The 26,489-nt window shown below is 42.0% G+C and overlaps 1 non-coding gene across 5 annotated transcripts; it reads left to right on the plus strand.

The window, feature by feature from the left end:
- Positions 1-754: 754 nt before the first annotated feature.
- LOC109456725 (uncharacterized) lies at positions 755-25,620 on the plus strand. 5 transcript variants are annotated; one of them, XR_012494850.2, is made up of 4 exons: positions 755-1,516; positions 13,743-13,814; positions 13,945-14,041; positions 15,548-25,620. It is a non-coding gene; the product is annotated as an uncharacterized LOC109456725 (transcript). The 5 variants fall into 5 exon arrangements; XR_012494853.2 differs by having other exon boundaries at positions 13,743-22,780; positions 22,944-25,620; XR_012494849.2 differs by having other exon boundaries at positions 13,945-25,620.
- Positions 25,621-26,489: the final 869 nt, after the last annotated feature.

Here is a 26,489-nt window from a genome sequence, read left to right on the forward strand (position 1 = left end):
CACAATTTTAGTGGGCTGTATGTCCTTGCAGTAGATGGAGTTTCTATCAAATTCATTCTTCTTCCCGCTGTCTAGACCCAGCTTAGTTTGAAGTCTATTTACTTGTTCGGGGGGAGGGGTGGGGGGAAAGGTGACTTCAGCCCGTCTACGAATGGGACCAAGACAAACAGGGCCTCGGCAGCTTCTCTCCATCCATCATGCGGAATCCACCAGCTCCTGCTCCTGGCCGGGAGATGGTTGTGGCTGCAGGAGCGGCGCTGGAACGCAGTCCTAAGCGTCTTGATAGGGAAATAGGTGCGCTCGTGGAGCAGCGAAAGACCGCAGCCTGGGGATACCCGCCCCCCCCCATCCCAGTCAGCCTCTGCAGAGCCTTCTCCTGGAGTGGACCTCCCATAGGTCTCCAGTATCTCTGGACTGGGTCAGTTCTGGCCTCCCCTGAGGGAGAAATCAGCTCTCTCTGAAGACGCCCCTGGTGCTGAAGTACCAGAAGAGCCGGAAGCTTTCCCACGTGTGGGGGCAGCGCAGTTCTCCCCGAGATCCCAGCGAAGCTGAGCGCCCCCGCCTAAGCATGCCACCCATCCCTAGGCCCAGACGGCTGCGGGGAGTGGGGGATATTTTGCACACACCATCCCCCCTTCTTCTTTCCCCCAACCCCCCACCCCGCCATGTAAACACGAGGACTTTCTCGAGAGCCCTGGAGAGCGGCTCTAGTGGCTTCGGGGCCTGAAACCCCAGGCTTGGCTTGTTTGATGTTTAGCATCCCAAAGCGGCTCCCCACCCCCGCCCCAGCCTGGGAACCTGGAGCTGTGGGCCGGAGAGACTGGAAAGCAGCCCTCGCAGCTGGCGGGGCCCGGAACTGGGCCGGGTTCGGGGTAGGCGAGAATAGCAGGGCAGAGATGCTCGGAGCAGGAAGAAGGCAGCCCAGGCTGTGGCCACCCCCAACAGAGGCACAAGCGGGTACAGCTGGAGTCCTCAAGGCCCGAAGGCAGGTGGGGGCAGGGAATGCCTCAGCAGCCGGGGCAGCGGCTCTGGGAGAGGGGCTGGCCTGGTGGGAAGTAGCTTGGGGCCCCCCGAATGAAATCAGAGCCAGGCCGCGGGCGACTCCGCGAGAAACGCTCAGGGTACTTACTACTCCTGGAGGCGGGGGAGGCCCTCGCGCTCCAGTCCAAAGGCCTTGCAGAAAGAAGGCAGCTCTTTTCCCCACTGCTAGGGATTGATTGACCTTTCACAGAGGAAGACTTGTACGGGAACCTTCCAAGAGATTTTAAATTCTCCTGAGGGCTGGGCTAGGCCTAAGTCTGGCAGCGAAGTCTCGGATTTTGAGACTCTAGAGAAGAATCCTCAGACTTTAGAGGCCGCACACTCTTCCAGAGCGCTCCCCGGCGCATGGGCGTTGGTGAGGAGCTCTATCTCCAGGAGCAAGTGCACAAAAGGTAGCGCGAGTCTCTTCTCAGACGACCCGAGATAAGAGGAAATGAGAGCGGGGTTTTCTGATTTCCAACTCATTAGGGACCAGGTAAGGTCAATGCTTTCTCTATTATGTCTTTATCTTAAAAGCGGGTCAATTTTAGATAAGGAAAAAAAGAAGTCCAGGATCTGTGTGAACTATGCTGATAAAGACTGACCCCTTCCCTGAACTAAAAGCAAGCCAGGCAGGCATTCATTTTCTATAAACAAGAGAGTTGTGAGAAGCTGCCTTGAATTCTGATCGAATGTCTCCAGTCTCTCTAGACATCGCTCCTCTCCCCGCCTCCCCGGTTATTAGAACTGGGGAGCAGAGTGAGCAGGAATATTATTTGTAGAGAACTAGAAAGCCTGTTGGGAAATGTGAATCTGAGATGACATGGCTCTTAGACATGGTTTGCTGACTTGTTTGTTTCAAATGCGGCTTTCTTTTATAATGGAAGGACAGTGACAGATATGAGTATTGGGAGGGCTAAGGCTAAATGTTTTCCTTGTTCAGCCAGGTCCCCATTAAGAGAGGCCCGGCACCATCTTCCTCTGACCTTCCCTGCCTTCTTGGCTGGTGTGTTTGTGGGTTATGCAGTTGTATTCTTGCAGCTTCAGGCCACCCTCTCTGGGGCCCAATTTGGGCTTCTGCCCAACTTGGACAGAAAGTTTTCTGGTGCCTCTTTGGTCAGTATCTTCTGGAAGGAGTGTCTTATTACCCCAGTCACCCTGTGCAGTGAGCTTGTCCACCCAAGTAGCTGGAAGAATTAGCTATGGGTGGGAGTCAAGGAAAGGCTGTGTTTTATTGAAGTAGAGGGCCAAGGTCTGCATGCCTCTTCCCCCATGTAGTTGTGTTTCTGAACTTTTCCTGATGATTCTCAAAGGAACGGAGGAGGAGCAGGCTCAGCAACTTGATAACATTGCTTCTGCCTCATCTGAAGCCATAGCTGAAGTGGCTGGCTGCATTTCTCTCCGTCAGAAGCCTAATGTCCTTCTTGGAGGGCATCTAGGAATGACCCCAGGCTCCTCATTTGATGATATTTCCCATTTGGTCTCTGCATTGTAAACATGTATTGTCTTTGTTATTACGAATTGTAATAAGTTTTGGAAAAGGTGAGGTTCAGATCTACTTTTCTGCTTTATTTCCTTTTTAGTTATTTGTCGGACACCACAATATACTCGATCACTATTAGTGCTCTGCTTGAAATGGAAATAAACATTTAAAAAATTGCAGGCAATAGGCCTTGTTAAAGGAGGGCTCTTTCCTTCAACACAATTATAACATCTGATTCTGCCCATTCTGTATGTAGGAATAAGTGGTTGCATACAGACACCTGTCTGTGTATGTATTAATATTATTGAAGTACATATACACATGTAGCTATCTTATATGTCTATTTTATAATATATTTAAAAATGAAAAATTTAATATAGGATTCTCTAAGTAGGGGATCTTAGAGAACCTGCTAGATGCAAAAACATTGAATGCATTCATTACCTCAATTAAGATGTCACATGAAACTGAGTTTCTCTTAAAAAATCAAGTAAACAAAAACTTTCTTTAGTTTTTCCAACTTTAAATTGGGATATTAATTTATCTTCAACTGAAACTAGAGAACTAATTATGTTTGGGGGAAATATATATTAAAGTTTATTCTTGAAGAAAATGAATGTGTTGCCTGAGACACGTAGCTGTAGATGAGATTTCTTGAAACGATCCATAACAAAAATTCTTGTGATTTGCCGCACCTAGGTCATTCACTAATAAAAATCGTTAGTATGAATCATTTGTTACTGTTGCCAGTTAACAAAAACAGGTGGAAATGTTTCTGCCCCTTATTTGTAGCAAACACTCCCCCCTATTCTGGCCTTCACAGAGTAGTGGAAATAAGAGGGCTGGTCTGAGTGTAGTCCTACAACAAACAACAAGAAAAAGACAAACTTTTTCTCCTCCCTTCCCCCATTTTATACATATCTGGGACTTCTGCCTTTGCCTGCTAGATAGAATTGTCAGTTAACACCAGGGTGTTGGTGCAGTGTTAACCATTGCATTTCTAGGATATTTGGTGATTGTTGATAGTGTCATTTCTACAGAATCAAGGATCTCAGGCCATGAACAGTGTCCTTGGATAGCTTCCCTTGTCGCTATGCCCTGGAGCCATTCTGTGGAAAATCACAGAAAAAGGCAGGGTCTCTACCCTAGCATTTTTCTCTCAACACTTCTGCTTGAAGGTGTCCAAAGCTCTAGGAAAACAAGGATTTATTTGGTCCGCGTGCTACCGATTTATCTGATCTCCCCGGAACACACAGGGCCGAGTGCGCGCGCGCGCAGATGTAAACCTGGGAATTACCGTAATGACACGAAGAGGACTGAGAATTGCTACCTCTGAGCTAGCTTCTCGCTCTGTTCTAACCTAGGAAACCAGGTCAATGGTTTAACACATCTGGCTATGCTTGTGTATAGAGCGACCCCGGCACGGTTAGAGTCTCTGCAGTTGCCTCCAGAGCACCAGGTTGCTAAACAGACTTGGAGCAACAGGCTCTTTCTGAAGCCTCAGAGGATTAAAGCCCCCTCCCCATCTGGCCACTCAACGGTGCATGGAGGTCTGCAAGGCACAATCTTCCGGGTGGGGACTCAGGGAGGAGGAGTGAGCTGGGCATGATGGCTTCTTCCTTCCCTCTGAGTGTGCTGCAGAAAGAACTGCAACCCTTACACCACAGGCATGCAACAGAGCACACATCTACGCCTCTAGCCAAGGCTAGAAGTTGTAACTAGTTCATTACAACTCCTCATCCTGCCATATTAACTGAAATGTTGATTACTACTCCCTGGCAGGGCTGCTGAGGCCTTGGGTGTGGTGAACTTTGGAAGGGCTGCAGTGCATCATACCCACAACTCACAAAGTAGGTGAGGCTCAGATATCTTTCTGCCTGTCATATTGACTTCATACTGAAATCAAACAGGAGAACCTTTGGAAATATTTAACAAAAAGTCAACCCACCCACAGCCATAATCTAGCACTGGATGGGGTAAAGAGAAAACCTTTGAGACCTGTGCTGGTATACAAGCACTTTCATGCACCCCTAACAGTTGACATTAACTTTCCTGTATAAACTGTTTTCTAACAACTTCAGTTCCACACCAACCCAAAATTAGTTGTTGAATATTCTTGACATAGCTGAATACTTAGATTTTGTTGGTTGGGTGTCTGTGTGTCTGTGTTTCTGCTGGTGGGTAAGACAGAAGAGAGAAAAAGAGGGGGGGCCTGGAGAGGAGAGGAGGGAGGAGGACGACCAGCTGTGCCTGCTGAAAGTGTGTAGGATTCTGCTGGTGTTTGTGACTGCTGAGTCGGGCTGGTTATAGCTGGTCTTCGGGTCAAAATGTTGTGGCGGAGTGGACGAAATGTGTAGTGTGTGTGGTGTTTCAGGAGTGATGCTAGTGGGGGGGAGGGTGGGGTAGGGGAGCCTGCTGGGAGGCAGTGTGTGTACCAAGTCTTTGCGCTGGGCCGGTAACACAATGGCAGCGTAATTATCTAGCTGAAACATGCTCAAATGGCAAAAAGTTGTAAAATAGATCGACCTCCCTGTGAAAAGAGGGAGCTGGTTATGGAGGTCTGCAGCCATCATCCTTTTTTCAATACATTTTAAACAAGAGGATCTAGGGAGTGATTCCGATTCAATACACATAATCAGTTTGCAAGTCTTATTTCCATTTGAAAACAGGGCCATTTGCAATCATAAGAGCCGGACACGCTGAAAGATACAGAGCGCTTTCCGAGCAGATGATGGGTGACAGAATCTGCAGGCAAGCACTAAATATTTTCTTCAAGCCTCAGACCTTTTGCATCAGTCTTTAGACCTGATGTATTTTGAATCGAATATTCCTGTTGAATATATAACTTAATTGCTTAGAAAATCGAGACTCTATGGTTGGAGGGAGGTGAAAAACGGCAAGAAAAATGAGAGAGAAACCGTGTTTGTGCTTCTCCCCGGCGCTGGCTAACTGTCGTTCAGTGAAAAATACACGGATACAAGATTTGATGGAAAATTAAAACTTATTTTTAAAGGAAGGGACTCCAGAAGCGTTGTCTGGGGCTAACATTCGCGGGTTGGAGCCGGGAAGCCCTGCCCGGGTGTGGCGGGGGCCAGCAGGGCTTCTGCTCACAGGGGCGCAGAGCTGCGACCCAAGGCCAGGCGCCGGCTCCGAGGCCTCGCAGTTGCCCTGCCTAAAAGACATTAGGGCCCCTCGCCGCCCCGCGGCTTCAAGTTGGTTGTCGGGGGTCTCAGCTAGGAGTACGGGCATTGAAAATCTTGAGCTATTTTCTGGTCTCTCTTCGTAGAAACTTTTGGTTTCCAGGACCAAGAGAAGCAGCTGTCCGCTACTCCCTTTTCCCGCGGCCTCGGCACTCCCCACCGCCCTCGGTCTCCCCTCCAAACCCGGTGCAAGGCTGCACTACCTGCTCCTACCTAGCCTCCCCCCACCCCGCCACACACCCAGGCTAACGGGTGATTCTTCATCCGGTTCTTCTCGCGGGACAACCTCGGCTACGTACCGCCTGCAGACCGGACCCCAGCACCTTTAGGAGACCACACCAAGAAGTTTGGTGTGCAGATGAGTAGAAATTTCCCGCGAATTTCGACCCCAGAAATATAGATATTAGTTCACGGGGTCACGACGGTGATCCAAACCCTAATCTGAAGGAATTTTAAAAAAAGATCTTAAAATAAAATCTTTTTTTTTGAAAAGCTAAACAAAATCGAACAAACGAACTGCTGCTGTTTCCCTGATGAGCTTTCCTAAGGAAGAGAGAGACTTTTTTTTTTTTGTAAAGAGAGACTTTTGTTTCTGCCCAGATACCAACATCTAACGAACTTTTTAGTAGGCTGAAACTCAATCTAATAATAGTGTATGCTTAATGCCCATTCCACTTTTATTTCTAAAGGGGATAATTTATTAACCTCAAATTGGCGCCTCTTAGGAAGTCATTGTGTTTTTAGGCGTCCTTGCAAAAACGTTTTCTCCTCTGGGAAGAACTCAAGAGAACCGAAAGATGGAGGAGTCGGGTGTAAGGGGGTAGCGGGCATTCCTCTGCACAGGTCCTGCCTGCATGTTCAGTTTTCTGCAAAAACTCATCCTAAAAGCCCTAGTATGCTCTTTACATAGATGTCAAATTATACAGACCACAAAGATCTAAAGACACCTCTCTCTCTCTCTCTCTCTCTCTCTCTCTCTCTCTCTCTCTCTCTCTCTCTCACCAGCTGTAAACTGTCTAGATTTTTTTCCTCTCTAGAACCCATGATTTGGATAAGCAAGAGTGGTCCTGAGGCACTAATCCACCCTGAGTAGAGAGCGTTTGTGTGTGGGGTCAGGCTTCCCACAACAGGGAGCTTCCAGGTCCCCTGTTTCTGCAAACTGGGAGGACAGACTCCTACAACTGATAGGAGGTGAGGGTGAGGCTGGGATCAATAGCACCCAATTTGCTAGGGTGAGGGGAGCTAGCTCACCCACCTGAGGACAGGGTGCCGGCCTAGGTTTGGATGGGTAGGCCCAGGGGGTGCACAGAGCAGCAGAAAGCCAGAGCAGGCTTCCAGGGCAGGAAGTTTCAACTCCCTGACTGCCCTGTAGAGACATGGTGATTACACAACCATTTCCAGGAGTGGTGGTTGATTTGTGTTGATTCCTTCCCACCCTCCTGTGCCCCCCTGGGAACCAAGGATACACAGGTTCAGAATCACTGCCCCCATGTTTCAGGAGCAATTCCAGTCAGGAAGAAGAAACCACCCCACCCTGTCTTCCTCAGGGAGCCCCTCCCTGTCTCCCTAGGCAGATGTGCACGACCCTCATTAGGACCCAAAGATCACCTGCAGGAGCATGATATTCTTGCATTTATAGCTTGATATGACTTCATTATCTATTTTTCATTAGTTTCCTAGTTCTCCTCATTTTCTATTTCTTCATTTCAATGCCTGTGTTTTACTTGCTTCCTGTCCAGTCTCATAGCTTCAGTCTTCGCAGGCAATTCGGTATCATTTTCCTAATGTCAATACTAAAAGGAAAAGCAGATAAAGTGGATGCGCTAAGCTATAAAGAATGAAAGCCAGCCAGTAAGGCCCATATGGGAGGCCAGCTGGAGGGTAAGAAGACCAGAGAACTGCCAAGGTCAGACCTATCAGAGGGCTAGCGAGAAAAATGACAGAAGCAAAGAGAAGCAGTAGCACAGAGAAATTCAATTAATATCAGTAGATAGGAAGGAATACAGCCCCGACCTGCATATGCCTGGCTAGGCATAGAACGGCACGAGGAGGAAGCAGATGTGTGCATGGTGGTCTGTCTCTGAACTGAGAGGCAAATCTAGCAACCCCTTCCTTCCCTCCTGCCAGACCTTTAGAATAGGGACTTTCTGCCAGAACAAATTAAAGGGCCCTGGAGCTATGGGGCCAGGGACTGGAGTTAGCCTGCCGAACTCTAGCCTGCTCCTCCAGCCTGGCCAGGTCAGGGCTCTGCACCCTGGGAAGAAACAAATTCGGGGGGACTGGGGTGGCAGGCACACGGTGAAGGCACCTAGAGAAGAAATGGTGGCTTCTGGAAACTTCCGTGGAAATAGACAAACAAATCCTTTCTTTCACACCAGTGCCCCACCCCTCCTCCCTGCAATTGAAGAAGAGACTTTAGAAAAAGGAGAGCCTCTAGGTCTTTCCCGACCGTGGCGGTTGGACAGCGCCCCCTTTCGTCCCTGCCAGGGCGGCCTCGAAGGAGGTGCCACGTGGAGGGAGCCCCAGCTGCCAGGGAAAATGGCCGCGCGATTCCGCTGGGACTCATAGCTGGGCCCGCCACGCAGCCCTCACCTGCGGGTTCTGAGCCGCTTCCCAGGACCGAAGGCGGGTCCCGAGAGGGGGACCGGTAACCCGAGACCCAGTCGGCCGCGTCCTCTGACGGGCGGGCAGCGCGCGTCTCCCCTCGCGGTCCCTCCCCGAGTCGGGCGCGCTCCCCTACGCCTCCTCGGGCCGGCCAGGCTCCCGGGGCGTTCGCAGCCTCTGAGCCCCGCGACTGCGGCGGGGGAGGAGGCCCGGCCTGTCTGGCCGCCGGGGGAGGAGGGTTCTTCCCTGCGGGGAGGAGAAGGGAATCCCTTCCCCAACTTCCAAACCCGTCATCCCCCCCATCCGCCCGCTCAGCCCGCTTGGGGGCTTCTCCGAGGGGCCTGGATCCCCGGGGCCCTTCCTTTTTTAAGGGCCGCACACACTGAGATATATTTTAGCTGCAACACAGTAACCCTATTACTACCCGGTGAGGACGTCATTTGGTCGGTGAGGCACAGGGCCCCTCCCCAAGGCCTCGGGGCCGGCGGGTGAGGTCCGGGAGAGCGACCCAGGCCCAGCGCCGGCTCGTCCCGCATGGAGCGTGGCTGCCGAGACTTCCCACCGTGGCGCCTGCCTCTCGGCCCCAGGGGCCAGGAGCCGCCCGCATCCCGAGACCCCGCCCGGCCGGCCGCGGCTCCACCGTCGGGGCTTCTTCCGGGAAGGACCGGGCACCTCAGCGCGAAGTCAGCCGGCAGGTTCCAGACGCCGGTGTCCTCCTCCTTCCACTAGCGCGCTCGCCCTCCCGCCCCCTATAATATTCTTCGATAATTTCAGAGGCAAAGATTTTCAACTTTGGGGGGAATTTTTTCATCTTCCTGAATTCAAAAAGGGAGTCTTCAAAAGTCTTACTGTGTGTTTATTATTATTATTTTCTAGCATTCAAATGAATGCGAAGCCACGGATCGAATCCCGTCACTCACTTCGGGTTAGCTTCTCCCGATATTTCACACGGAAAACAAAACTGGGTCCCTCTTATTTGTACTTGTCCTTAACCTTTGCAGCCACTGCTGTAGATGCGGCTCTGTCCATTCTCTAATAGATTTTACCAGGGGCTGGTGACAGAGAACTGATTTCTTTTCTATTAGGGTTTAGCACATCTTTGTTGAAGGCCTGTAGAATGACCAGGGATTAGATTTGCATCTCTTAGACGCCCTGTGTGGTCTTTGTGCGAAGCTTGTAACTGTTAAAAATGACTTGTTAGGAAGCGTGTGGACTCTCATCGCTCTCCCTTTGACAGAATGATTGTGAAATTCAGATTGGCCCTGTAGGATTTAGCCCGCAGATTCCACCTGAACCCTAAGCAATTAGACCCTAATCTCACTGCAATCATATTTGAGTTAGGATTTGTTGCACTTTGTTTACTTCAATTAAAAGCAGTGGAATAATTTCCCCCCCTAGCTTTTAAAGTGAAATCTCCAGGCGTAAAACCTCAGGACTTCTTAGAAACGGTTTTGGTGGTGATGGGATTTCTTTTTCTGTGCGTTTCCTCCCAGTCCTCCCGCCCGCCCCTCCCCCATTGAAATAACTCTTCTTTCTTCCCCTGTTGCACGCTAATGCCCGGAGCATCTTCTCAGGGGTTGAATTCACTTCGCCTGGGAAGAACCGCGTGGAGATGACTCCCAGCTGCGAGGGGCGCTCAAGCTCCGGCGTCCCCAAGTCCCCGACTAGGAGCTTAGGTCCCGCTCCGACGCCGAGCTCTCCCACTCTCGCCGGTGGGCTGGTCTCTCGTGGGCCCCGGGCAGGCAGCGCCGGCCAGGCGTCTGGCTTCCCGCCGCGCAGCAGGCGATTCTAAGGCGCTTGACGCCCGCGCCGCCGCACGGCGACTGCAGGGGCGGCGTGGTCCGCTCCACCGCGGCGCGGGGCCGGAAGCTGCCCTCAGGGGCCCACGGCGTCCTGGACGTGGCTTAGCTTTGGCCCTGGGGCCTGCGGCGCGCTCGGGCGGCACCGGGCAGGGGGAGGAGGGCGCGCTCCCCCTCCACCAGCTCTTCCTCTGCGCGGGTACCAGGCCGGCGGGCATCGGGGCCCGGGTGGCCTGGCTCCGCGACCCTCCAGGCCCCGAGCGCCCGGGGCGGCCTCTAGCCTCCCCGCTAGGCCCCAGGGGCCCAGACTGCGGGTCTGGGGCGCCGCTGCCTGCCAGGCTGCGGATGGCCAGTCTCCCAGGTCGTCAAGATCTCAGCCTTTGGCAGGGCATTTAACCCCGATGCAGTTCCCAAAGGTCGCTTGCGGTTACTGACTGTCAAGTCAGGTCACCTTAGTAGTATTTCTTGACCTGTGGTGAGTTTATCGCCTTCATTTATTTATCTGGTGCGACTTTGTCACTTATTTCCTCAGAACATCTCATTTGGGAGACACATGGCAATGACTCTGGGTTATTTATTTATTCCATTTTGCTTCATGACCACTTGTTTGCTCCTACTGAGTCTGGTTTGGTTCCCTAAATTACGGATTTATCTTTCTCAGTTAATACTAACTTACGATGTAAACAAGAATAATTTTCTGGCATGGAGGACCTCGATGCCATTTATTTGAGGGGGGAAGAGGGAGACGCCACTTTTTAAACTTCCCAGTAAACTTTTTAATAGCAAGTGCTCTCATTGTCACTTGTCTCAGAGAAAAAAAAAATTAACGTTCTTTGTATTTGATTCCATAAGAATGAAGGAAAGCCAAACTACAACCTAACTCTGCCTTTGTAACTAAAACATTTTAAATGAGAAGAAAGTACTTTGCTGACACTAAATACTATATAAATGGGAGCCATGCTAACTAATTTAAACAAGTGATGCTCTCCAGATGTTTTCTGAGGTGGAGTCTATTTTAAACACTCATCTCTGGATAATTCTTATACCTAATTATGCTTAACTTTATTAAGAATTCTCAAGCCTTCCAGGGAATAAAGGAGGCTCTGTCTTGCCATGGATGGGTTGGAGGTGGTTTTGGCGGTAGGGAAGACTGGGGAGCACGACTGTGATAATCTCTTTGAGATCTACCAGCAGAAGTCTTGATCTGTTGAGTGAGGATCCCCGCTTTAAATCAATCCTGTGTGCAGTTTAGTGCAGTTTTTCATTTGTGAATAGGAACTGTATCAAAACCCTAGTGTGACCATGACAATTGGGTAATCACACACGAGGCATCTTTGCTAATGGAGAGATTCTGTAAATATGTTTCTAGTGAATACACAGATAACAGTCGCAGTGGAAGGGTCAGGTGCCACAAATCATAGATTACTCTGCCAAGGGTTGCCAGCCATCTGAGGCTTGGAAGGACATTAACTGCCTTTGCATTCTCAGAATACTCTCCTCAGTTCATGATTTCACTTACTTGACCCTACTTCTGTTATTAAAAGGCTGGCAGGCACAATCAAGGGCAAGCAGGTTGGCTACCTACCCTTCTGGCAGCTCTCCAATATTCCCATTTAGCTGCCAGGAGACGAGAGGAGTGAATTAATCATGTAATCCTGCAGTAGCATCTAGAAGGTACCAGGAAAACTTTAATGGCAGCAGGCAAGTCCACCAATCAGCCCCATTTCTAAATTCTCTACCTCGTATATGTAACAGATCACTCTGGGGGAATTCACTCATGGGAAGGGCAGGGAGGGGAATGGTAAGAGGTGACATCTGTACAGGAGCTCTCAAGCACTTTCCTTGGAAAGTAAGTTGTAAGTGCATTACTTGATAGTCTCAGTTTTGAAAACTGCCACAAATAGAAATAGGATTCTCATTACTAACAGGGAACAAACATCAAGAAATGTGTCCCTTGTCAGTGTGGGGGAAATAAATCAAGAGCATTTAATGACATTTGGAGGATTATTATTTCTTGTCACTAGAACAAACTTCTAGCTTTTCACATTTTTGTTAATACAGATACTATTGCTAACTTGATAAGATTTAGGCACTCAACTTTCAGAGAAATGTGAAGTTGAAATGATATAAAAACAGTTTTTTTCCTACCTCAAATGGAAACAAGCTGGTATTTGGCTTTCAGGGACATTGTAAAAGCAAAATACACCTCTCTCTAATATTAGCATTCTTTCCTTGAGGGTGTAAAATCTAGGAGTATAAAATAAAAGGATCATAAAGGTAAAACAAGATGTCCTGGGTTCTCCTTGTTGGCAGTATAGGCCCTTTTCTCATGCTCTTATGTAGAATGAACTATGATGATTGATGATAAAGCCCTAACTTTTACTAGTAACTACCAGGAAAAGTAGACTGACTTCATCAATGGAGTTTTCTCCAGGGGATTTGCTTGTGTGAGAGGTCTTGTAGTACTTTTTGAACGGAAAAGTACAATTCACTGAAGTATGAGTGTTTAGGAAGGTGAGCAAAGTGTATTTTTAGAAGAATATTATATTTTCTAATATGCCAGGAGGTTTCTAGATGTGTGAGAGAGGTATAAAAAACTAATTTAATTTTTGGAAAATTGTACTATTATTACATTAGAGTATTCTTAAAGAATGGAGATACACAGTATTCATCTGCATTACCAAAAGAGGAAAATATTTAAAACCAGATGACAGATTTGTGCCTTATAATTTAAACAATACTGAATAGTGAACAGTCTTCCAAGTTCATTTAAGCAGGAATGGGAAAGAATAAAAATATCTTGTACAAATATGCCTAACCCCCATTTTATTAGCTTATAATGCAAATCATTTCTTGCTCTTAATGCTAAGAACCATTTTAGTGTAATGGATTCATTTCAAATACTCAAGAAAACTGAAGCTTATGTTTTTTTATAAGTTTATAAAGAACTTTCAAATTGTCCGACCCAATTTGGAGATGTAGCTATATATTTTCTTGCTTATTAAGTTATAAAGTTAGAATTTATGTAGATGAACATTTTCCATCTTAACTAACATTTCCTGCCAGAGAAGTTTTTTTTTTTGTTTTTCCAAGAGAACAGATAGCAAGTGACAGAAGGAAATTCCAAGCCTGTGAATTGATAGTAATCACATTTCACATTCTTAAATTTAGAGCTGGAAACAACCATACTCTTTTTGCCCCCTTTGTTAGTACCTTGTATGCTGTTAGTACCTTGTATGGTGCATGTCACATTATAGCTGTTCAGTTAGTTTGCTGAATGAATGAATTTATGAAACACTGCCACTATATCCCTTGTTGTAATCTTTTCTGCTATACAAAAACGTAAAGATAAAGGGGTATTATTAACATTTTTCTTATTTTTAATGTGGACAAAAAGTTGTTAAAATTCTGGGTAAGTTGACTCAAAACGACAGAAAAGAGGCCCCATTCTATGTAGTTAGCAAGAGATGATTTTTTTTCTCACATTTCCTTGCCTATTCAAATGAAAACTGTTTGAGGAAATGCTGTAATGTTTAAAACAAACAAAACCCCCCAAAGCTTAGATGGAACATGAAATGAACCCTAAAAATTAATGACTTGGAAAATCCTTAGAGTTAATCTCTTTTTACATTCCAGATTTAAACTTTCTGCGGCACACCCACCATTCAAGACCTTTAAAATTCTAAAGGATAACCATCTTCTGAAGTGGTGAGGGGACCAGAAGGTCACAAATCCTATCATTCTTTTTGGGGTGGGGATGGGAATTGGCCAGTGTGGTATCATTTACTTTAAAAGAATTTAAAAACCAGTGCTGATTGTTAATGATAATACCACATAGGGCTACGTTTTGGAAGGTGGTCTGATGGACAAGAGGAATCCATCCGTAATGCAGAAGGAATGGCTACTATTACAGGGCTCCCAACTTCCATCCCTTGGTGAGAACCCTTCACATTTGACTAGAGGCTGCAGCTTTGGGGCACAATGGAACCAGTGGAGTGGAGTCAAGGGGGAATCAAAGATTGAAAGTAGCTTCACAGTTAGGATGCCCTGTGCCTTATATTGGCTCAAACAGCTACCAGAGCTTCTCTCCACTGATCTGGGGACTGGTTCAAGATTATGTACATGTTGAGAGAAGACTACAGTGGTGAACTCGTTCTTTTCTATTTTGATGTGAAGCCTTTTATCAATGAGTATGAGGGTATTATTTCAGTGTACAGTGTGTGCTTCTGTACCAAGGATGTCTCTGGCTTCAGCTGAGCAGGCTCCCTAGAAGACATTTGCATGTAGGCAGCAGCATTTGTTCCGAAAGGTGGGGAAGACTAGGAGTCAAACAGCAATAGAACCCCAGATAAGCTAAATGCCATTTATTTAAGCTTAAAATTCCTCTTTTGAAGCACTCACTTGACATGATGATACTGATATCACTTTCTGTTTATATCCACATATGCATTTACACTCATAGTGGGTTCCAGATAATCCTTCAACTTGTGTTGCTAACTAAACATGGAGCTCTAAAAGAGAATATTCTTCACCAATGCCTGGCACAATGGTGACTCACTGTTTGCTCAAGAATTCTTCTCTTCATTCACATGTAGATAGGAGTTGATATTTCGTCACCAATTTCATGCCAAAATGAACTCACTATAGTGAGAGAGTGATTATAAAATTGTTGATAGGAACCCAAAACAGAGACCTGTGGTCGATATACATCCAGTTTAGACATTATACAGAAGAATTAGGGGACATCACCCTAAGGCATAAAGATTTTGTAATAAGAAAAAAATATGATGGTCTAGTTATTGATTTATTTACTCAGTAAACAATCACGGAGTGCTTACACCTGGCAAAGTACTAGGCATGGAGACAAAGATATGTCTTCAACCTCAAAGACAACATGTTTGAGGAGACAGGCCTGTAAATAGACAGTATGGTTTAATGCAACGAGTAATGTGAGGTCTGTGCAAAATGCAGTGAGATCCCAGGGAAAGAAGCATCTATATTTGTCAGGAGGAGAAAAGGTAATGCTTGAGCTCACTCTTGAAGGAGGAGTAGAGTGTTATCAGGCATTCCAGGCAGAGGACACAGCATGTGCAAAGGCCCAGAGGCAATGTAAAGCATTATCATGTTCAGCGAATTATACCTCGTTTATATCGCTGGAGCAGGAAGTGTGGGGACAGTATTGGGAGTAAACTGAAGGGGTGATACAGGTGAAACATTTTGAAGACCCTGAATACCAGACTGAGAAGTATAGATTTATCTAGTAGCAGATGGAAAGCCATTGAAAAAATTCCGACGTAATCAGATATGCATTTTAGAAAGACCATGCAATCAGCAGACTGGAGAATGGATTGGAAGTGGGGCCAAATTAGTGACAGTAAGATTATATATGGTGGTTGTTTTTACCTGCCTGCTTGGAGTAACAGCGCTATTTCATTAAATAGATGCAAATCCTCAAACCCTGGCAAGAATGAAGGCATCAGGATATTTTCCACAGAGGCATCTTTTCAAGGAAAATAACTGTTCACACCGGGTAACAATCACTGATTAATTTTGTATGCCCTGTACATACCTTTTAGGGTCAAGAGCTGACATTTCTGTTACTGCATTGAAAGACTGTATAGTGTTGTAGGAGTGCTACCAGGAGTCAAGAGACTTGCCTTTAGTTCAGCTTTACATCTTAATCTTTGTAAGACCTTGGGGAAGTACTTTACCTCCTTGGGCCTCAGTTTCCTCAGTTGTACAGTGAGGGGTACAGTGTAAATTATTTATAATTCCACTTTATTTATATTGTGCTTTGATTTGTGACTTTGTTTTCACTTATTAATCTCCCCTAAATGTTTACTTCTTACCTCATCTTCATGTTTTTTCACAATTTTAAGAGTAAGAGAAATATTCGGAAGATAATCCCAGGATGTGTTATTTAGAGCAAAATCCTGTTTCTATTGCACTATACTTAATATACTTAGCCTTCCTCCTGGAAATAGTAGGATATTGGTATCTGCTTTGAAACTGGGGGCTTTCTGCACACATGGGTCACACTTTATCCTCAAATGAACAAAAAAAGAACTATTTAATCACTTTCAACATCTCCTAGGCTAAATTAAGAATTTAGCTCTAATTTTAGGTTATGGATTCTCCTTTCCAAAAAGATTGTTTCTCAGGTCAGATAATTGTACATTCTCAGAAAGCTGGTATATGGATAAAATTGTGGCCCTTAAAATTATAGACAGTGCACTGCTTCTAATAATACTCTCCTTATTTTACATTCCTCATTTCCTGGGAAACTTCCTGCTTTTTAATGCTCCCTCCACCCCACTTAAGGGCCTGTTTACATGAGTAATATATATTCTAGAGCTCTGGGAGTTCATAGGGTTTGTACCTACAAAACAGCACAGCATTTGTTTACTGTGCTTCAGAGACATACAGGGGTCCCAGGGCAAATCAAAATGTTTTTAAATGTATGACATGTGTGAAGTTGATGAAAATTCATGACTTCTCTCTGTCAGGGCTGCTTGAGCTTAAATCATTAGAGAAAGGTGAGTGCAAAGAATTTTATTTAATACTTTTAATTCTGAAATCTTTCCCATCCTTGCTCATGGTCCCATGTTTTAGCTCTGTTCTAGTTAGTAATCTGCTTTAAAAAAAAAAAAATTTAGCTGCATGCTCTAAATTGCTTTTCAGAATTTCCTGCTTAAACCATGGCTCAGATGTATAACTTTTAAAGAGGAATTGAAATGTGGTTTGAGAATGTAATCACGTACTATAGAACATGCAAAATACATGTGAAAGACCACACGAGTGCTGTTAATTTAACTGATTATACTTTATGCTTTAGAAATATTTTCAAATTTATCTTTTAAAATTGAAAAGAAAATATTGCAGGACAAATGTAAGAGATAAAAAAAGCAAAATGCTGTGGATATTGAGATCAGCTGTTTTTAAGGAAAAATCCATTCAAAGCAAAATAAAAGGCATTGTGTAGTGTGTGCCGGCTAAAACTGAGAACACAAGAGCATTGCAGTTAATTAGAACCAATCAACAGGATGCTTTGCAACATTTCTCACATCAGTGCACCATCTGATCTTCATAATACAGATTTCCCACAGTCTTGATGCCAAAAGGAGTAGAAATAAATATCTGAGTTGTTAAAATATATGATGTATTTCAATTGATTTTTCCGATAATTATTTTTAGGTCATTGTTATGAAAATAAGATTATGGAAATCTCCAAATGTTATTCCATTTGTGTTTTAGGGGGATAATCTTCATTACGTTTTTTTTGTTTTGTTTTAATTTTATGTGTGTTTGAACATGGGAAAAAATTAAATTTTGAAAATAAAATTTACAGCATATATTTGAGTTATTATATGATTTATGTATGGTTATTGTACTTGTGAAAGATAAGTGGGCTTTTCCTGGACCGTTGAGCCATATATTGTGAATGATTAATTAATATATTACAAATAATGAAGTACTACATTTTAGCTATTTTCCTATTAACAGAATACTGAACTGAGTTATCTACATTAACATCTATATCATACATGTCTTAAAAGAATATACAATACTTAAAGCTACTATATTTCTACAAATTATTCAGTGCTTGGTTCTACTCAGAAGTTTTACTTTAGTTTGATTTATTCTTTATCAGGAATTGTTCTACAAGGGCAAAAATATTGCTTTTGTCATCTTTTCATGAAGTTCATAGTCTGTTCATTGTAAATAACATTTGTTTTCCTTTTCTCCCCCAATTCCTTTTCTTGGTGTGTGTGTGTGTGTGTGTGTGTGTGTGTGTGTGTGTGTGTGTGTGTGTGTGTGTATCAGATTCTTTGTTACATTGTCTTCTCACATTAAAGGTAGAGCTCCCTTTGGGCCACTGAGGTGCTTCAAAACAGATTCGGAGGATGGTTTGTTAAAAACATTTAACTTGAATTGGAAACATACATCTTGACAGTTGTTTCTAAGTTTTTCCCCCTCATAAAAGCCAATTTGTGACTGTCTCGCAGGTGCCCATTTTGGAGGCAAAAATAGCTCTGAAACTGGTGCTATTAATAAGCAAATTCTCTTCCAAATGAGTCGACGGTCTGTTCTCCTGTATTTATAAAGTGCAACTCCTTGATGGGAATAATTTACTCTTCAGAGTGCAGTCATCTCTTGCCGCAGAGAAACATGCTTTAGAAGAAAACAAATACAGTCCCCTTTTGACTGTTTTTGTTTGTTTCTTTCATTTTAGTCTGTATGTTTTCTCCTTTTACATCATACATTTTTTTCTCTCCCTGCTCCCAAAAAAGGTTTTTGCTAAATATTTTCTTTCTTGAGTGCTTATTATATATTTCTGCAAAAAGAAAACTAATAGTTTCAAAGAACTACCTTCTCTCTAGCACTAAACTTTATTCTTTGTACTCTTCTTTGATCTACTTCATTGCAGGGGGGTATCTGTTAGCTGGGTTCTCTTTAGGAAATGTACTCTTTCTACTGTTACCGAGATGAATAGCTTCGACGACAAATACTTTAGAATGCTCATCTTACAAATACAGAAAAAGGCTATGGTAGAATGGAAATTTTTTTTTTTCTGACTAGGGAGCCTATTAAATACATAGTAATATTTATGTTCAAAAATTTAAAAATTGATATATTTTCCTGTGAGGATTGGAGCGCTAGCTACAAATATTCACTGCTCCAATAAAAAGCAGTTTCAATTAATAACAGCCTGAAACTGCCTCTGTTGCATTTAGTTCGATTGATAGGAATTGGAATAGTAATGCTCTAAAAATGCATATTTAAATAACTCTGCTTATCTCTAACGTCATTATTTCTTAAAGTAAACAATTTAGATAGAGAAGTCATTTGATAAAAATAATTGGTTTGGGCGAAATGGGATTCACTTCTTCTCCCAGGTAGTGATTCAGCAGCCACTCTAACTTCAGTGGTACTTCAATAGACGAAATTCTCGTTCATCTTAAAGTCGTCAGAAAAAAGGCACATGCTTTATTTTTTAAAATTACATGATTTTAAAAAAAGTAAACAAATACAGGAGAATTGAATAAAATCGCTAACAGAATTTACTTGCTGTCATTCAATTCTTTAAAATTTTCCTTAGGGAACAGGAATGTCATATGTTTAGTTTCAGGACAAAAGCACCTTTTAAAATGAAGAGCTTGAAGAAAATCTGTAAAGAAGTCTGTTTAACAGAAAGTAGGTGCACTAAGTTTTTGGTTGTAAAAATTATCTAGATTAAAAGATTAGAAAATGACTAATATTTAATGAACTTTCAAACTAATATAAGAATATTATTTAATAAAAAGCATCTTTATAAAAATAAATGCAATTATGAGCAATTTCTGTAATTCACTTTGGGTAACATGTGTGGGTCATATTATTTTACTGTTTTTTGATGGTTTTCTATGGTAGAGCTGGTTTAACTTGGGAGTTAAGAAAATTTATGTAACTTCAGAATGCTTCCAGGTAGTGGTGTTATGCAGTTAAAAATAAGAACAGAGACAAAAACCTTAGAGTCATACAACAGTAATTTAGCAATTATGGATTATCATTACTATTATTATTTTGCTTGGAAAATGATCAAGCTATATACATCAGGAATTAAAACAATTCAGGTTCTTATCAATTTATAAAGTATTCTTTTAATAGTTTAGCAAGTAATTAAAAATCCCTTTGCACGTGACTCATTAATATCAATTTTTATATTCTGAGTTATATGTATTTAAAATTTCAGCTCATTAAATGCTTTTAGCTGTATATTGTTTGAAGGTTAAAAATATCTATTGTAAGCTGGTTAAGTTCATTTAAGAATCATTACATTTATATTGCTTTTTTAATAGAAACAAAGTTACTAAATTTAATACAAGTCATTGTTATTTTGCTAAACTTGTAAACATTTTGTTAAAATGTTTTATTGGGTAATGAAAAAAATTTCATAGATATTAATAAATCTTCGCTTTCTTGACTCCTTTCTATCAATTTTTAAGTTCTTTAAAATATATATTATTTATTTTTAAAAGAATGAATAAATCTGTTTAGAATGCAAAGTCACTAATGAAAGAGAGTTTAAAATATTCAACAGGATAGTGAACTATTTACTTGGCTTTAATTTGTCTGTCTTGTACATGATTTGACAGAACTAACTACTGAGAACTAACCAAAACCAGAAATCAACTGAGGAATAATCAAGAAGGAAAAAAGAAGAGTTGCAGGAAATGATATTTTCCCATCAGTGGATAGGCATGCATACATTAAAGGCATAAAAGGCAGCAGGGGGAGAAACAAAAGCTGTGTACTGAGGATTCTACAAGTCTGAATTAACTAAATGAAAAAAAAAAAATGAAATCGTTCTGCTTAAACTTGTTCACTAATAAAAAGAGAATCGCTTTTGTTAAATATGCTTGGTGTGATTATCAAGCAAAATTTTTTTCTCCCAGACATCTATGAATAAAACATGCATTTGAGCATTAGGTAAACAAACAATAAATGGATGAGTTCAGTTGCAACATAATAACATTTTATTTAGAAAACATATATAATCATATTTGTATTGGCAATCCAAATTTAATGACTTCTTTCAGTAAAATTAAAGTGCCTCACAAATAACATCTTATGCATAAGGATTGCTTATTCTTTGCCCAATTTCTTCTATGTTTTCAAAGAAACAGATTTTTAAGGTCTCTGTTGAACCATACATAAACTAGAAAAAGCACACTTTATCAGAGAAAAAGAATTTCTTTTGAATCGTCTTAATTTTAGGCTATAGATGCTATAAAAACAAATTTTAAAATACATTCCTGTGACTGAGAGAGAACATGTTCTTAAATCTGGTCTCACTTAGGCTGATTTGCACAAGGCTCTGTGTATAGTTGAACCACAGTCTTTGGCTTATTAGCCATTTCATTAACACAACATCTTCTTCTGTAAACTATGAATGAGAAGAAACCATTTACAATAAGGAAAGCAAACAACAGAATGAATTTCCTCTGTTGGTGTTTTATAAGACTGTTAAACAGAAAATGGAGGGAAGAACTCTCTTTAGACGATATCACTTAATTAAGTAAAGCATCCTAATCAGAGTCCCCTCCAATTGTAATGACTGTAGGGAGTCAAGTACATTTCTGTCTATGTTAGAGTATCTAACTGCAATGATTTATTGATATTTATTTTAGAAGTACAACACAGAAGCAATAAAACAGAAGAAGCAGGGAGAGAAGGCATATGCCATGGCTTACTGCAGGTACAACCAGGGCTCTTCGGCCAAATTCCTGATTTTCTTGTGGGAGGTTTTCCTTTCTAAAATCAGAGCACACCTTTAGATGAAAATGTTCCTTTCCTGTCTTTGACTTTTCCAAATATTCGCTGTGATGTTTCTCTGTCCATTGGGTGAACCACTGATTCACTTTCTTCACTGCAAGAATCACCGCAAATGAGTGGATGAACACCTGCTGTTTTCTGCAGAGACATTACTGGATTGCAGTCTACATGGATTTTAGTCTTAAAAGACAGTTTCTCGGTATGGGAGAGGGATTTGAGGAAGGAGGGTAAATATACCGTATAGGCAGACAGACATTGGCTGCCCTCCAAGCTTCACACAGCATAAACCTGTTTGTCTGCCACATTTCAAAAATCTCAAAAACATGTGAATAATCAGGCAAGCAACTGGATAAGTGATTCACACTAGGGAATCTAACCAATATTCTGATGAGAGGGTACTATGATGCTAAGACACTGGGGCAAATAGACTTGTATTGTAGAAACTGCAGATAATAAAGTTGATTTATTGTTCAAAGGAGAAAATGTTCTATGAATTGGAAGAGGTATCCCAACCCTGTGGACTTTGGTTGGGTATTTAAATGCAAGTTATCTGGAGAATTGAGTTCAAAAATATACTTTCAACCACATCACTCCAATAATTGGGGCCCATATGCATTTGGACTTCATTAATTGTCAAGATAATTTATTTCTGGATTCCTGGATCTAAATATTGGAGGCTTGTGCCTTAAAACCCCAAGTTACACCAACACATATATTTGAAATTACCAAACATGCTTAGAAGCTATTCACTTTCTGGAAACAAACTTTTCTTAGAAGGGTACATTCATTTTTATAATTGAAGATTAATTGCTTGGTAATAAGTGCATTAGGCAAGCAAAGGTATAATTATTGCTATATTACTGCTTTCTTTATTTTTCTTTTAATTTCTGTTATTTCTTCCTCACTTGCTGATCTTTTAGCCCCTCTTTTCCTTATTTCAGTGGTTATTGTGCTTTAACATTTAGTTGTAAATGGACATTCTTAAAGGTTTTGGGACTAACCTCAAAAGTGTGCTTTGGTTCTGAAGATCTCTTAAGATTGTTTACGAATTTCAGGTATGGATTACTTCCATAAACTGAACCTGGTTATAATAACAGCATTATCTATTTGCTTATTATGTCTGTCTATAGCTTCTAATATAAAGCTACCATCTTATTACCAAGGAAATGTATTGCATTACTATTACAGAAAGACAAACAATCATACGAGACATTTAAATTAACATTGTACACCCCTCAACTTTTTTTTCTGCATTGCAGACAGAAAAGCAAATTGCTAAAACTTTTTGACACTGGAAAACTTTGTTAGATTAGTAACCAAAGACATCAGCATCTTAGCAACTGGAAGTCTTAGAAAAGGTAGGTGACCTGGAAATTGATGTCCCAAATGAAATTTTACTACGTTTGAGCTTCCTGATTAAAGCCTTGCCTCCAAAGGACCTATGTTTGAGTCTATTGCCAATTGTATGTACTGTTTTTTTCTTGCCTTGTCATTTTCTCATCTTCTCACTTCTTGTCTCAGGTTTTCTTTCTCCAGGATCAGGCACAGAGTCTGATTGCATGGCTCCAGTTATCAGCACCTGAAAACCTAATATCAGAATCAACTACTTTGTGTAAGTCTGCCCTGAGCAGTCTCTTCTTTAGCATCAGGACACATATATGGGAACATCTTTTCAGCTTCACTTTTTCCTTGGCTTGTAAAATATGATACAAAGTTCTTTGCTATTTTTAAGTCTATTGCATAGGAAATGTTGCCCAAAACATACAATACAAATAAAAATGGATTCCTTAAAAGGATATGTGTAGGTAAGTATCAAGGGGAAATTTGGGAGCAGTCTAAAGTGCTATTAAAATTGCTGACAACCTCATCAACAGTCTGAAGGCTCAACACATTGATTTTTGTAATCACGAGAAATTTTACTCAGCTTTCTGTATGAGATGGATTTTGAGTTTATGTCCACAAAGCTGAAGCTGCTTCTGTGAACCTCATTTAAGGTCGACCATAGTTCTTTACTCAGCCATAAAGAACTCTCTTGGAAGATTTTTAAAATGATGGTTATTCTGAGTAAAAAATGATCACTATACCCTATATAACCTATACACCACAGGAACCTAAGAAATAACAGACTGGCTGCAAGTGAATGTTTTAATTATAAAAACAATACAAACAGGATATAAAGTTAACAAAAAAGTTCCTTTCTTTCCTCTGGCCCCTTCAAGCCTATTCCCCAATGGTAACCATTAATAATACTTTCTCATATGTTTTAACAGACATTTAAAAATTCGTATGGAAGCATATTTTCTTTTAAATCACAAATAAAGTCATATAATATCGTTACTATTCTAAACTTGCTTTTTTTTCTTTTTTCACGTGGCAATGTATTTTAGTTATCATTCCATGCCCTACACATGGGTCTATCTCATTCTTCTAGGAGTTGCACAAGATATCAAATGAGATAACCATTCTCATATTGATGGATATTTAGGGTTCTTTTTAAGTCTTTGCTTTTTCAAATAATACTTCGGCAAACATACATATTTTTGTGTGCTTTTAAACGTGTATTTGTAGAATTAATTGCCTGAAGTAAAACTGACATACAAAAATAAATTTACAATTTTGGAACGATATTGCCACATTATTGCTACTACGAAAGAGGTTGTACCAACTTACATTTCATTGATAGTTTTTGAAAGGCAGGGATTTTTTAAAGAGCTGACATGACTTCTATGTGTGACATATCTGTCTGCCATTCCATCTCTTTAAACTTGGTTAAACATAGTTTGATGGCAGCTGGGATGGATGGGAATGACCTAGTTGAGAGAAAGAATACTCTGTTGGCTTATGTGCTAGCATAGCAGTGATGGCTGGGGAGGAGGCAGCCCTGGGATGGCGAGAGAAAGAGCTGGGAAGTATGGCTACCATGAGTTCCAGATCTAGGCTGAGTTTTCCCCAGGCTCCTTGCTAGCAGCTTTCTTGACAAGTGTGGGGCTGCAGGGCAGAGTCGGAAGCCATTCACACAATCATAAGAATGGAGGTGAATGTGAACTAGACCCATGTTACACACACACTTGCACACACACTCCCACAATCTTGCTGTCTGCTCAGATTCTGATCCAGGTGTGCATTTAACTTTACTCCTTGTCTTGGGCTGGGCTTCCGAGCAAGTGCTGTTCTCAGTCTCTTGTGGCCAATCTTCATCCAGCAGAAGTGTCCCAGGCTTCCTCTCTATTTCACCATTCAGCTTCTCTGTGTGTGAATAACCCAGAAAATTTACATGACATTATCCCAGTCTCTGGATTTGAAGAGACATCCTCATCCTTCAAACTTCCACTCATTATTCAATATTTTCATTTGGCCTGGCATTTTACGAGTCCCATTTTCATCCTTAAATAGAAACTCAGAAGTGCCTCTTAATCTACACCCTAGATCTCAGCCTTTTAAGTTGAGGGGTTACTTTAACGTTCTCAAGGTTACGGTTACACTGAGAAGTTTATTTTGTATTCAGCGTTAACATGCTTGGTACCATGATAGGGCTGTGGATGCAATGATGAATGAAACACAGTTCATGCCTTTTAGAAGCTCACAAAATAGTGAGGTGACAGTCAGACAGCACTAGCTAAAATGCAGGCCACTCTTTGATAGGTGTTAAAACAGGGATATTTAATCAAAATTCTATGATGTCTCACTTCTGGACATGTGTCCCACAGATATACTCATGCATGTACAAAAGGACAGAGACCAGTGTTCGCTGCAGCACTGTTTGTGATGGCAAGAGTTAAGGAATATCCCGAGCGTCTATGACAAGGACACTACATGTTTTCATAAATGCTCTCTATGTTCTGATATGGAGTGATTTCCAGGCTATATTTTTATATGAAAAAACAAACAAGCCATAGGACATGTATAGTATATGTTGCCTTTTGTACAAGGAATGTAAGAAATTAAGAATATGAATTGCCGTTTGCTTGTATGTGAATAAAAACATTGGAAGCCCTCATAAGAAACCAATGCAAGTGCTAACCTATGGGGGGCATCAGGGACTAGTGAGGTAGATGGGAAAAGGGGGTGAAACACAGCTTCTCAATGTATACCTTTTTATGTCATTTTAACTTTTGAACCATGTGAATGTATTTATCAACTATTTAAAAACTTGCATTAATTGACTTAAATTATAAAATAAAATCCCTCCTCAAAGCTTTGCATTCTCTGAGGTATTTGCAAGTGCTTATCTACATTTCCTGGGGATAAAGAAGCCCATGTTGGAGTGGGTGAGGAGTCTCTAGACAGGAGAAAGAAGCCTTCTTAGAGACTGGATTTTTCTCAACACATTCTTAGACCCACTATCTTGTGAAAATGAGTTTGAGCAGAGCCAGGAGGGAAAATACTGTCCTCTGCAAAGTTCTTAGAGATAGAATTTCTCATAAACAGGACATGCTTGTATGTAAGACATGGGAGTAATTTTAGGAGTGGATGTCATTCTTCAAACATGATACAGGCAAGTCTGTTTAAAGCACCCACCTCAGGCTTCTCACGATGGCTTTCTAGGAAAGACATGATTTGCCTGTATCTTGAGTTGCCTGCTTAAGTCATGCAATGGAGCGATGTGAAAATTTTCTTCTTTAAACTTTAAATAAAGGTCTTAGGCTGAGTTACAAATAAGAGAGATTAGCTGCCTTGTCACAGAAATGCTACTATTCTTCGTCAAGGATTTGGCCCCATACATTTCCCAGAATACCACATTAAGGTGATTTTGGGAAAGAGAGCGGGATAGAATTAGATCTTGAGAATTCTCTGGTGACTTCCATGAACTGAGATTATGAGATTATGAAACAAAGAGGGAGAGAATAAATAACTTGTGAGAAACAATATCGATAATGATTTCATGATTACAAAAGGCACTGTCAGAAGATTGTTGAAGACCACAGAAAACTCTCCTGGTGGATGAGGGGTGATTTACTTCCCCGTACATTTCTGCCCTGAATCTTCTACTACTACTAGTGCTGTTACTACTGCCCCTGTCTTTTCAGCTCATTTTAGCCATTTTTGTCCATAAGACTACACCCAAGT

Source organism: Rhinolophus sinicus, chromosome 3 (assembly GCF_057876585.1).
Source record: "Rhinolophus sinicus isolate RSI-liver-muscle chromosome 3, RSI-T2T, whole genome shotgun sequence".
In the NCBI taxonomy this organism is placed as follows: domain Eukaryota; kingdom Metazoa; phylum Chordata; class Mammalia; order Chiroptera; family Rhinolophidae; genus Rhinolophus; species Rhinolophus sinicus.